Source organism: Trachemys scripta, chromosome 1 (assembly GCF_013100865.1).
Source record: "Trachemys scripta elegans isolate TJP31775 chromosome 1, CAS_Tse_1.0, whole genome shotgun sequence".
Taxonomy (NCBI): domain Eukaryota; kingdom Metazoa; phylum Chordata; order Testudines; family Emydidae; genus Trachemys; species Trachemys scripta.
The window spans coordinates 57,678,521-57,689,990 of NC_048298.1; positions in this window are offsets into that span (position 1 = coordinate 57,678,521).

Consider the following 11,470-nt stretch of genomic DNA (forward strand, 5'->3'; position numbering starts at 1 on the left):
ATAAATTTTGAATTTCATCACTACCTGTAACTGAACATAAGAATGGCCATACTGGGTCAGACCAAAGGTCCATCTAGCCCTGTATCCTGCTTCCAACAGTGGCCAATGCCAGGTGCCCCAGAGGGCATTAACAGAACAGGTAATCATCAAGTGATCCAACCCCTGACACCCATTCCCAACTTCTGGCAAACAGAGGCTTCTAGGGACACCGTCCCTATCCATCCTGGCTAATAGCCATTGATGGATCTATCCTCCATGAATTTATTTAGTTCTTTTTTGAACCTTGTTATAGTCTTGGCCTTCACAACATCCTTTGGCAAGGGGTTCCACAGGTTGACTGTGCGTTGTGTGAAAAAATACTTCCTTTTGTTTGTTTGAAACCTGCTGCCTATTAATTTAATTTGGTGATCCCTAGTTCTTGTATTACGAGAAGGAGTAAATAACACTTCCTTATTTACTTTTTCCACATCAGTCATGATTTTATAGATTTCTATCATATCCCCCTTTAGTCATCTCTTTTCCAAGCGGAAAAGTACCAGTCGTATTAATTTCTCATCATATGGCAGCCATTGCATACCCCTAATCATTTTTGTTGCCCTTTTCTGAACCTTTTCCAATTCCAATATATCTTTTTTATTTGGGGCGACCACATCTGCATGCAGTATTCAAGATGTGAGCGTACTATAGATTTATATAGAGGCAATTTGATATTTTCTGTTTTATTATCTATCCCTTTCTTAATGATTCCCAACATTCTGTTCGTTTTTTTGACTGCTGCTGCACGTTGAGTGGATGTTTTCAGAGAACTGTCCATTATGACTCCAAGATCTCTTTCTTGAGTGGTAACAGCTAATTTAGATCTCATATTTTATATGTATAGTTGGGATTATGTTTTCCAATGTGCATTACTTTGCAATTATCAACATTGAATTTCATCTGCCAACTGATTCAACTTAATCAAGTACTGAACCTTGGGCTTATATATTTTTTTAAATTTTGCATCTAAACATTATAATGGAAATATCAAAGCCAAACATTACAGAGGGCAAGGACATGGGTGCAGAGACATTAACATTTGGCCGTTGTTCACAGATTCAGTCTTGTTATGTTTTGTTTATCTACATTGCCTTTTTAAAATATTTCAGTTTCACATTCCGTAGTATTTTCAATAAATGTTATTTCTTTGAGTGTTGTGTGGACCCAACTTCCCAAGTATGATGAACATAAGATGTTTTCTGATTTGGGATTGGGCCTCCACAACTCACAGCACATGAATTGCAATGGTGTAACTGTCTGGTGGTATCACAACCCCACTGCCCAGGTTAAAATATCTGAAGTCCCAAGGATTCATGGGAAGGATGGGGAAGGTGCAGTTAGTGTTATGGGCTTACAGAAAATATTGCTACATGCAGATAACTCTCAACACAGAAAAATGGGTAGGTAAATATCTTTGTGTCTTGCTTCACATGTAAAAAAAAATAAATATAATGAAAGCAACAATTCAGACCAGCCACTACCCAGTGATTAAACAGCCTTCTTCTTCCCCCTTTCCCCTATCTTGACCAGTTTTAACCTTGGGATTAGTGCTTCATAACAGCTGCTAAGTGCAGTTAGCATCACTGACAATGAACTGTTAAAAAAAAATGTGCACATCCACCCCAAACCCAGTGTTTATAAGGTTAAGAGCACTTGAGTGCTGCTGATAATAGAGGTTTATAAACAAGCGTTAACATTTAAAATGAAACATTGCATAAAGCATTACAACTTAGCCACCTCTCTCCACAGCACATATTCAACCTTATGGTGATAACCCAGTGGAGGTTCCTTGTTATAATTGTCTGTAATGTAATTGTCACAGTAATGAATGGTTAATGACTGTTGGGTACAGAAGAATAAAACCCTGACAAAGCTATATAGCCTTACAACTATGTGCCAATGTTCCCTCGTGCTTTTCCAACAGCTGCAGAAGGTGTGAAAGTGTCCCTCAGCATAGGCAAATGTCACCCTCTGTCTCCCTGCTGTGCCAAGATGTGTGCAGATATGGCATCTCTTGTTTGCTGGGAACCAGGACCAGTGTGCATGTGGATGGGATCCAGCTGTCTATACAGAGTTTGTAAACCAGACTAATACTGAGCCCTTTTTACCCTCACAAACTTTATGGAGTGAGCAGGTAGTGACGATTATGCAATTGGTGTTGTCCACTTAGGCATCCAGATGGATGTGTAGGCAATGCCAACAAGATTTCAGCCTTCCAAACACATACTCCACCACCATTCTCCAGCTACCGAGTTTGTAACTGAATTCCAGGATCCTTAATGTTGTTTTATGATTTCATGAGCCAAGTTGGGAGCAGGTATGTGGGATCCTCAAAATAACAGCACAAATACACCATACAGAACCATGTCATTTCTGGGGAACAGAGTTCCTTCTTCCCCCTTCAAGTACAATCTTGATCTCAACACCCTGCTGTCATGAAACTTTCTAGTGTTTCCTACACTGGTATTCATGAATCTGCCTGAATAACCTGCTAAGCCTTGCAAAATCAAGTAACCTTTTCAGTTCACATATTCACTTACCCCTTTTTGTGAACAAGTATTGGGACATGGGATGTGAGTGACATTGATGGCCCCTGCACAGTTCAGATATTCCATCCTCTGAAATCCAACTATTATTTCTGGAATTGCTTATGCCAACCTTCTGTGGGTAAATCACAATGTTAATTGCCTTATAAACCTGCACAGTTCTGACCCCAACATCGGACTCTTCAACCCCAGAATGTTATGAAACTGATATCGCTAGTGTTGCCAGCTTCCACAGGGCAATAGCCACCTGCTTCTGCACCAGTATGGCGTCCCTGACTCAAGAGTTCTGGTGCTGGAGGTTTGATGCAAAATCCTCACATAGCTCCATGAAAGTCTGTTTCTTCATTTGGAAGTTCAGAAGTTGTTGTCGGTCATCCCACCACACCATGCTCATTATCCTGCACCAGAAATGATGGTCCACCCCATGGGCGCACTGAAGCAATACCAGGATTCACAATATCTCTTTGATAGGACCTGAATGGAGTGTCGTTTCCTCCTCAAGGTCCGCTGTCTTTGGCATGTCAAAAAGTTCTTCCCAAATTCCACCCACCTCCCGCAATAAGGAGTAGGAGCAGAACCACATCATCATCCCATTGCTCCATGTCTTCTTTGGCAGGAGGGATATGTGATCAGGAACTGCAATCAGCAAATGTATGGTATCCACAACGCACATAGAAAAGTGATTTCTAAAGTGTCTTAATGTGATGCACAGAACCCTGGGATTCTACCCCTAAAATGGTAACACTAACATCACACAACAGCAGCAGCAGGGTGGATGTGGGCATACACAGTGTTTACCCAAGTCTAGCACAGCATATGTGGACATTCAACATGGGTATAGGAAACACGTGCAAGTGTATACACAGTCTAGTAACTGAATACGTGTGCCAGTATAGCTATAGCCTAACCAAAGCCAAGGTGAGTTGCAATAAGTTTCTGCGCCCTTTGCACAACCTGAGCAGTACCAAGGAAGCAATCAGACTTTCTGCCCCAGTATGTTTATGACTGTTAGACTGACCAGAGCCCCTGAACAGCATGTACCAATAATTAAGGCCAGAGCACAGCTGAAGTCCCTTAGGCCCCTGACACCCTGTAACAGACTGGTCTTTAGGAAAAAGATAGCATCTAATTTACAGTTACTTAATGTCCCTCAGCTGCAATACTGGTTCTAAATACTATCTAACGATCTGACTACTGGCTTCTAACCTGTGATGTTATTGGAAAATCAAACTGTCTGCACATTTTACTTGTAAAACATCTAGGTTCAAAGTCTGGAATGGAAAGAATTCCTTTAATAAAACAAAAGATATATATGGCTATATATATTTAAAAAAAAACAAGAAGACACTGTATTTTTTAGTTTAATTATTCTATCATAACTGAAAGTGGAACAAATTTTCTTGCTATTGATAGATACTGCACTGAAATAACTAAAAAAATTATTCTCAATAGCACTCGTGGTGCTTTTGTTTCCATTGTAATTTTCTCAGTGCTATTACAGCAGTTCCCTTTGATCTAAGAGACTTCAGTGGCCCTTGTTTGGATGAATACAACTTTTTTTTATCTGTTAGATGGGTTCTCTACGTTTGAGAATAAGCTATTATATTTTTTGATGTGAAATATCAGTCTGCATACTGTAGACGGAGCATGATCACAGTGACTGGCATTCATTGGAGGCCCAAATTAAGACCTCTGTGGGGTCTCTGGTTTATTTACAATGGTGTTCAGTCAAATAACCTGAAAAGTTTTTGGCCACCCTCAATTCATGCAGATTAACCATCTGTAAATTTTAGTTAGAAGTGGAAGATCATGTTCTATATCTGGGCCACCTCCTCTCTTCACTGCAGGAGCATGGGTCAACTCTACACAGAGTGGGCATTTGCATTTCTTTACTACATGGCAGAAGACAGTTCCTCAGCCCCACCAGGTGACATCTGGAGGTGCATTGTAGACAAAGAGTGGTGGGGGTGGTAGGGTGGCAATAATTGTCTTTGATGAGCAGTTTCTGCATGTAAAACATCTTTGTACTGTAGCTTGAGGTGTTCTTTGCTATCAATGAAATACAACTCTTTTTGAATTACATTGAAGTAAATTAGGACTTTTATTTCATCCAAGGTAAAGTTTCATTGTGAGTTCCTTTTAGGCAATTTCTTCCTCCTTCAGATCAGTGTATGGCTCACTATTTGCCCGAACGTATCCTGTCATAAAATGACTAGGCAACAAAAGAAAACTAATTTCTTTCTCTCTTTCTTTGAAGGAGCACATAGGACACAGAATATTGCAGAAATCAGATGAAGACCTTTAATTCTTAGGCAGGGAAGCCAAGACTAGAATAGTGCTTTTGATAAATGAGATTAATTCAATATTCCCTATTCAGATGCCCCCCAGGTGTTTTCTCTGTACCAAAGGGAGAGGACAGATAGAATAATCTAACTAATATTTAGAAGTGGTGCATTTTGCAGTGCTGCTGAAGACTAGAGATAGGATAAAAAGGAACCATTTTGGAGAGCAGGAAGCAGGAGCTAGGTGTTTTGGTTGATGCCCACTCCTGTCTCCTCCTGCTGCTGCTGCTGGGGACATTTAATTCCCACCCCTCTACTCCTCAGGCTGAAATGACATTTAGAAATCCAGGGTGAAAAAAATCGTACTCTTTTCTGGTGCTGCTGGCAGGAACACCAAGTCCATCCTGTTTTCCATCCCCTATCACCCTCCATTGCCATTGGAAGTGGAAGTGATGTCCATGCCCTGGGGGTGAAACACCACACTACCCCCTATTTCTCTGTCATCTTTGGTTCTTTTTACAGGTAAGGTCTTCAACGTTTGTTTCATATTTTTTAGTGTCGGGGGGGGAGGGGGTTCATTGGCAAGACCAATCTATTATCTGTAAATTTGTTTTGTGCTTTAGGAGCCATTTAATTTACTGTACATATAGCTGATGCAACCCATCTTGAGATGAATAATTCTTGGTTATAAATATTCAGAATTCCAAAAGCATTGCTTTGTTTTGATCCCATTGCATGGTTTCTGCTCCCCAAATGGGTAAGCATAATCAGCTACTTGCATTCATGAGTTCAGGATATACTTTCATGAATATTTTCCAATATACTCTTAAAGTGTGCTGCTGTTTGAACTTTCCTACTGGAATGCACATTCATTGTGGAAAGTAAAAGGGATGAGAACAAAGCTGAAGTGGATTCAGTTTTATTTGAGAAAATATTTATGTGGGAATGTGTTGATATTTGTGCTCAACTATAATTTTGATCAACATGGATTATGGAATATGTTGCTGATCAACAGCAACTGGGGAGTCAGTCTTAATAGCTTGGGCCTCAAATGTATTTGTATTTCCCCCAGGTTTATTCTGACACACAGTTTTATCCTCAGTGGCCATTTTCTGACCCGGAGGCATCCTCAATGTAAATATTCAGAGGCAGTGGCAATATGAGCACAGCTCTTGCTAGCAGAGGTGGGATCTGCAAAACACGTGCATGATTATCAACAAAAGACAACCAGTTGTGGGTGGGGATTACAACTGATCTGAATTAGAACTCCCTTATAATGCCAGGAATTTTAAAATATTATTAATATTTATTTTTATTTATATATTTATTTATGTTTAATATTTATATGACAGCAGCATTCAGTTGCTCTATATATATTGGGGCCCCACTGTTCTGATCGATATTCTAACACATAGCAAGAGTCAGTCTTTGGCCAGAAAAGCTAACAATCTAAGTGAAAACAACATGAAATAAGTGGGTGAATACCCAAACAAAGGGAGTGGGAGAGGGAGAATGAAGGTAAAAATAGTAGGAATGTGCAGAATTTTACAATTTTTGATTATTTTTAATTATTTAAAAAAAATATAACGAGAAAATATTCCTGATGTCAGTAATCCCTGCTTCTTCATTGCGGATGTTCCTGCAAGCTCCTGTAATAAGGCTTTATATATAATTGGATAACTGAGCAGATACTCAAGGCCCCTATAAAACTATAAACTTCCATGTACATAAATATATCGCACAGCAGTTTTCTGGAGTTCCTCTGTGTTGGCAGGGAACCCTCCCTTCCATCGTCTCTCTCCTTCCCCTGTATTTTCTTGTTTTACTAGTTTGTTCCTAGAAGGTTGCTTCTCTGAGCCACTGTCCCAATACTACTCTTTCTAGTGCTAATAAAATGGCCATGGCCACAACGCAAAGCCCAAAATTTATTAAGCATGGCTGTTTTTCTGGTTTTCTAAACGGTACTGCCAAAAGCTCTTTAAAACATCCACGCACATATTTTGTTTTTATTCAGAACCAAAACCAACAGGGCAAATTCAGATCTGATAACCCAGGTTGTGCATCTCCTCCAGTATCAGTCTGGATGCATTCAGATTAGAGCTGGTCATGGACCAACAATTCCATTGCATGACAACTTTTGAGGTTTCAAAATTTGTTTTCATTCTGCATTGAAATGAAAACAAAAAATTACAAAAGCTTTTTGCAAAGAGGAATTGTATAGAAATGTCCATTTTTAGACTAAAAAAATCAAATTTTCAATTCTGGTGTGTGTCTCTTTATTTTTATCTGGAATTGACCTCAGAATCTACCCCATACCACAGAAAACGTCCCTTCAAAAATAAAGTTGATATGTCTCCAGAAAACAATTCAGGTTTGACAAAACAGCATTCTCTGATGAAAAACCATTTAGTCGAAAATGTTCCATCCATCTCTAACTTGGATTTATGTTGTTAGTTCAGACCAACCTTTAATGTTTAGTATGCTTGTGGTGGTAGAGAGGTTCAGGACTCAGATTAATAGTATGAGTTTCATAATCCTTCAGTGAAACATAATTTCTCTTTGAAACTCCAAATAAACAAGGAAATGAAATTTTATATAAAGCACCAACATTGTAATAACATTCATTTTTGACAAAATCCATCAACAATCAGGGCAGCTAGAGTGAACATTGACATTGTGCTCTACTGTGCCAGGCACAGTTCATTGCCTAAATTAAAGATGGGATGTCAGCCTAAATTTTCAATATGCTGGATTTCATCAGATAATATAATAGTGTAATATTGATATTGTTTTCTATTTCACTTCAGGTTTGTGGGGTTAAAAAGACTGTGGGAGCAATAAAACATGCAAAGTATGTATTAGGTTGAAATGTTGCTATACTTCAAGTACATTTTTTGGCATTATAACAACCTGCTTGCAGCAAGATGACTTGTGCAGCGAGCTCAGTGTCAGTCTTTCAATGGTCGATTAAAGTTGAACTCAAAATGTGGCTATTTTCACCTTTACATTTGCAAATAAACACAGAAAAGTAATCACTTGGGTTGTTCACAGCACTTAAGCATGGCCCCCATGATTTTGGTTTAGGACAGAGGAAGTCCTCCTTGCAAATCCACAGATATCTGCTTTATATCCATGGACCATTTTTGCAGATCACGGACAGATATGGATCCAAATTTTAGATGGAAAGCCCTGTAAATCTGCAGATATCTGCTTTATATCTGCAGGTCATTTTTGCAGATCATGGAGCGGATGCAGATATAAATTTTGTATACATGCAAGGCTCTACCTATCCCAGCATTCCTCTGAGGTGAAGCAGGCAAGCCTGTGGGCCCTTCTAAATCCCTGAAGGACTAAGATTTGTTACTCCAACCTGACTGTGTTTTCCCTAGGCAGGGAGGTATCAGGGTGCTGACATGTCTAGCAGTAGGCAGTGAAAGACTAATAGACCCCCATCACAGCCATGCTTTGACACTGGAGAGGCAGCAATGACCCAACACATTCACCACACAAGTTTATGATTATGGTTCTGTACAAACTTTGTCAAGAGCTTGCAACAAATACTAATGAGTACTATTAATTGCTCTCTTCACTAAAGTGATCCTTTACTTCTCATTAGAGCAGGGCAAAACGTTAATATCACGTTTTAAATTCACGCAAACTGGTCCTGGTGCCAAATGTCCGTATATGCTAAAAAGGATGTTTTCACAACAGAGAAGTCTGTGAACACTATTTTACACCCACATACACAAGTTTGCATCCTTGCTACAAACAGACAATCTTTACCATTCTCAACAGTTCCCTGGTGCCTCTGTGAGCTGATTCTGTCTTCAGATCTTTGGGGACCAGAGAGGGGCAGTTTCCCTCATATTCTACATCCCTGGAGCCACAAGATTGGGCCACTGGGAAGGTATTATGGAGGGCAATAATAATATAATACATTGAACTTACAGGGCTCAGATCCAACACCAACTGAAGTCAATAGGAGTTGATTCAGGCCCATGCCATGTTTTTCATCCACAGATTTCAAGCACAGAAATACCACCACCAATCTGTTTTAAAAGAAGCAAGAAGGTGAAGCCATTCCTCCATTGGATGCACTAAGCTTCAACACTACATATCATAATAGGTAAGGAGTGTTTTAAGGTTTCCTTAGCAAATGCAAGCTAGAACTCAAAGTCTGTTAATGTAGATGAGTGAAGCCTCTCTAGTGTAAATGAGTTAAATATTTAAGGTTACAGTACAAGTTTAGATGAATATGAGATTTAAACACAGATGATTTTGAAGATACCACTTCAATAGATTCATTCAGTAATAAACCAGATATCAAAGTTCACCACTATAAAAATCCAGATTGAAATAATCTAAGTGGTTTTACTATAATACTCTTTTGAACTGCCATTAGGTCAGATATCAAAACAGTAAATGATCAAACTTTTCTATCAATAAAAATAAAAAAATTATGGACAGGATTTTTGCAAACACAGATGATTTTAAATAAATATCAGAGAATATTAGTGATAAGTGCAAGTGTAACCCATGATAACTCAGTGTGACTCACTGTCTCCCTCTAGTCCCTAAACTTTGTGTAGAAGTTCATGAGGCTGCTACTGCCCCAGAGATAATGGTCTTAATCCAGGGGTTCCAGACAATGACCAATCAAGGGGTGGTGGTATAAAAATATTGGAACAGACCAACTGATTAAGACAGTCTGTAGAGCTCATCCAGTCAGGTAACAAAAACAATATATTTTGACTTTTGTTTCTAATAAAGAAAATTGGAACCTCCATGCTCCATCCAGATGCCTGTGTTGCTCGCCCTCACCCCACCATCTCATGGACAGAAAGTGAGGCCATGTGGGGAACTAGCATCTTGTGCTTCTACTCCTTCATGCAGGAGCAATGCTCTCCCGTGGTGGTAAAAAATACTAATCATAACCATAACCATCTCTTGGCAAAAAATTGTCTTGTAATACCTAAAATGCCAGTGCAGAAACTTCCTTTATTTTGGCCACCCTTATTCCTTTTACTCTTAGAGAGCCTTATCATTAAACTTCTGTAAAGAAACCATCATGAGTCCATGTTGATGTTGGTTGAGACCCTAATGTAATGCAAACTAAACTGAACATAAATTCCTTGGGCCTGACTCATTGGTCCATAAACTGTAGTTATAAAGTAGAGAATCAAGCCCCTTTTGTGCAAAATTTTATTTTATGTACTGAAAGCAGTATTACTTTTTTCTCCCCTCAGAAGTAAAATACTCCAGGTAATTATGTATAAAGGATTTCTTCCCTAACTACCAGCTCTTAGCAATGACATGACTTCTGCAAAATGAGATATCTACATTAACAAGAGGTGATATTCTTTCTAAATGTATGTAATATTCTTTAAAAAGGGAGTTTCTTAATTTCTCCACTTTATTATCTAATCTACCTTATGTATCTATCTACATATTACCACAGTATTCATCACCATAGTGTCTGAGTGCCTCCATCCATTCAACTTTCCCTGAAATAAGCTTGCCTTTGTAGACATCAAATGATAGTACAATTTTGCTGGAAAAAGAGATGAGGTTTTCGAATAGTAAGCAGAAACAAAATGGATAAAATAAAAGCCTTTATTTTACATGAATCAGACTATAGAAGTTTACCAGCATGAAAGATTTGTCTGGATATATATATATATCTTTAACAGTACATAAAGAAAACAAAAGTACAATCTGTACTATGAGATGCCAAACATATCCAGGTACAACCTTCCATCATACAACATTAATATTACCATCTGCAGGGCATTCAATTTTCTATATACACCTCTACCCCAATATAACGCTGTCCTCGGGAGACAAAAAATCTTACTGCGTTATAGGTGAAATCGCATTATATCGAACTTGCATTGATCCACCGGAGTGCGCAGCCCTGTCCCCCCCTGGAGCATTGCTTTACCGTATTATATCTGAATTTGTGTTATATCGGGTTGCGTTATATCAGGGTAGAGGTGTACATAAGGTTGAATTGGTTGTCAAAGACGAGTATATAAGTTTGTTCCTTTTAATTTGTTGTTGTTTGTTGCTTGGACTGTACACATCTGGCAATGGGAGATACAAGTGATCTCATGCCCACTTTTGCAGTGAAGGCATATAGAAAAAGCTGACCTTTCTCATGGTTCAAGTGGATTCACTGAGCCTTTAGTTAGACTTTAAATCTATGCTTCAGTTTTTCAACTTGCATGATCCTAAGCCTCTCATCTCTTGATGATTTTTGTGCAGTGCACTTTTTACTCTGAGGCTAGGAAAGCAGCCATTCAGACATGTTTTTACCAGTGATAATCACTGATGCTGTCCACAAAGATCATGGCCACACTAAAGAAATATTCACATTGCAGATCATCTCTTTAGACATGGATTTAACTAATAGAGGTAAATATCTTTTTCTGGATCATTGTGGGTCAAGCAGAAATATATTAAGCCTGCTTTCCAGGCTGGAATATCTTTTCATTTCTATATATATATTTCCAAGTAATGTTATTTTATATAACTTCTGCTGCAATCTGCTGAAGCTATTAATTAGCAGCACAGTTTAGTGGAGTCAAACGTGTTGCTATCACCTTT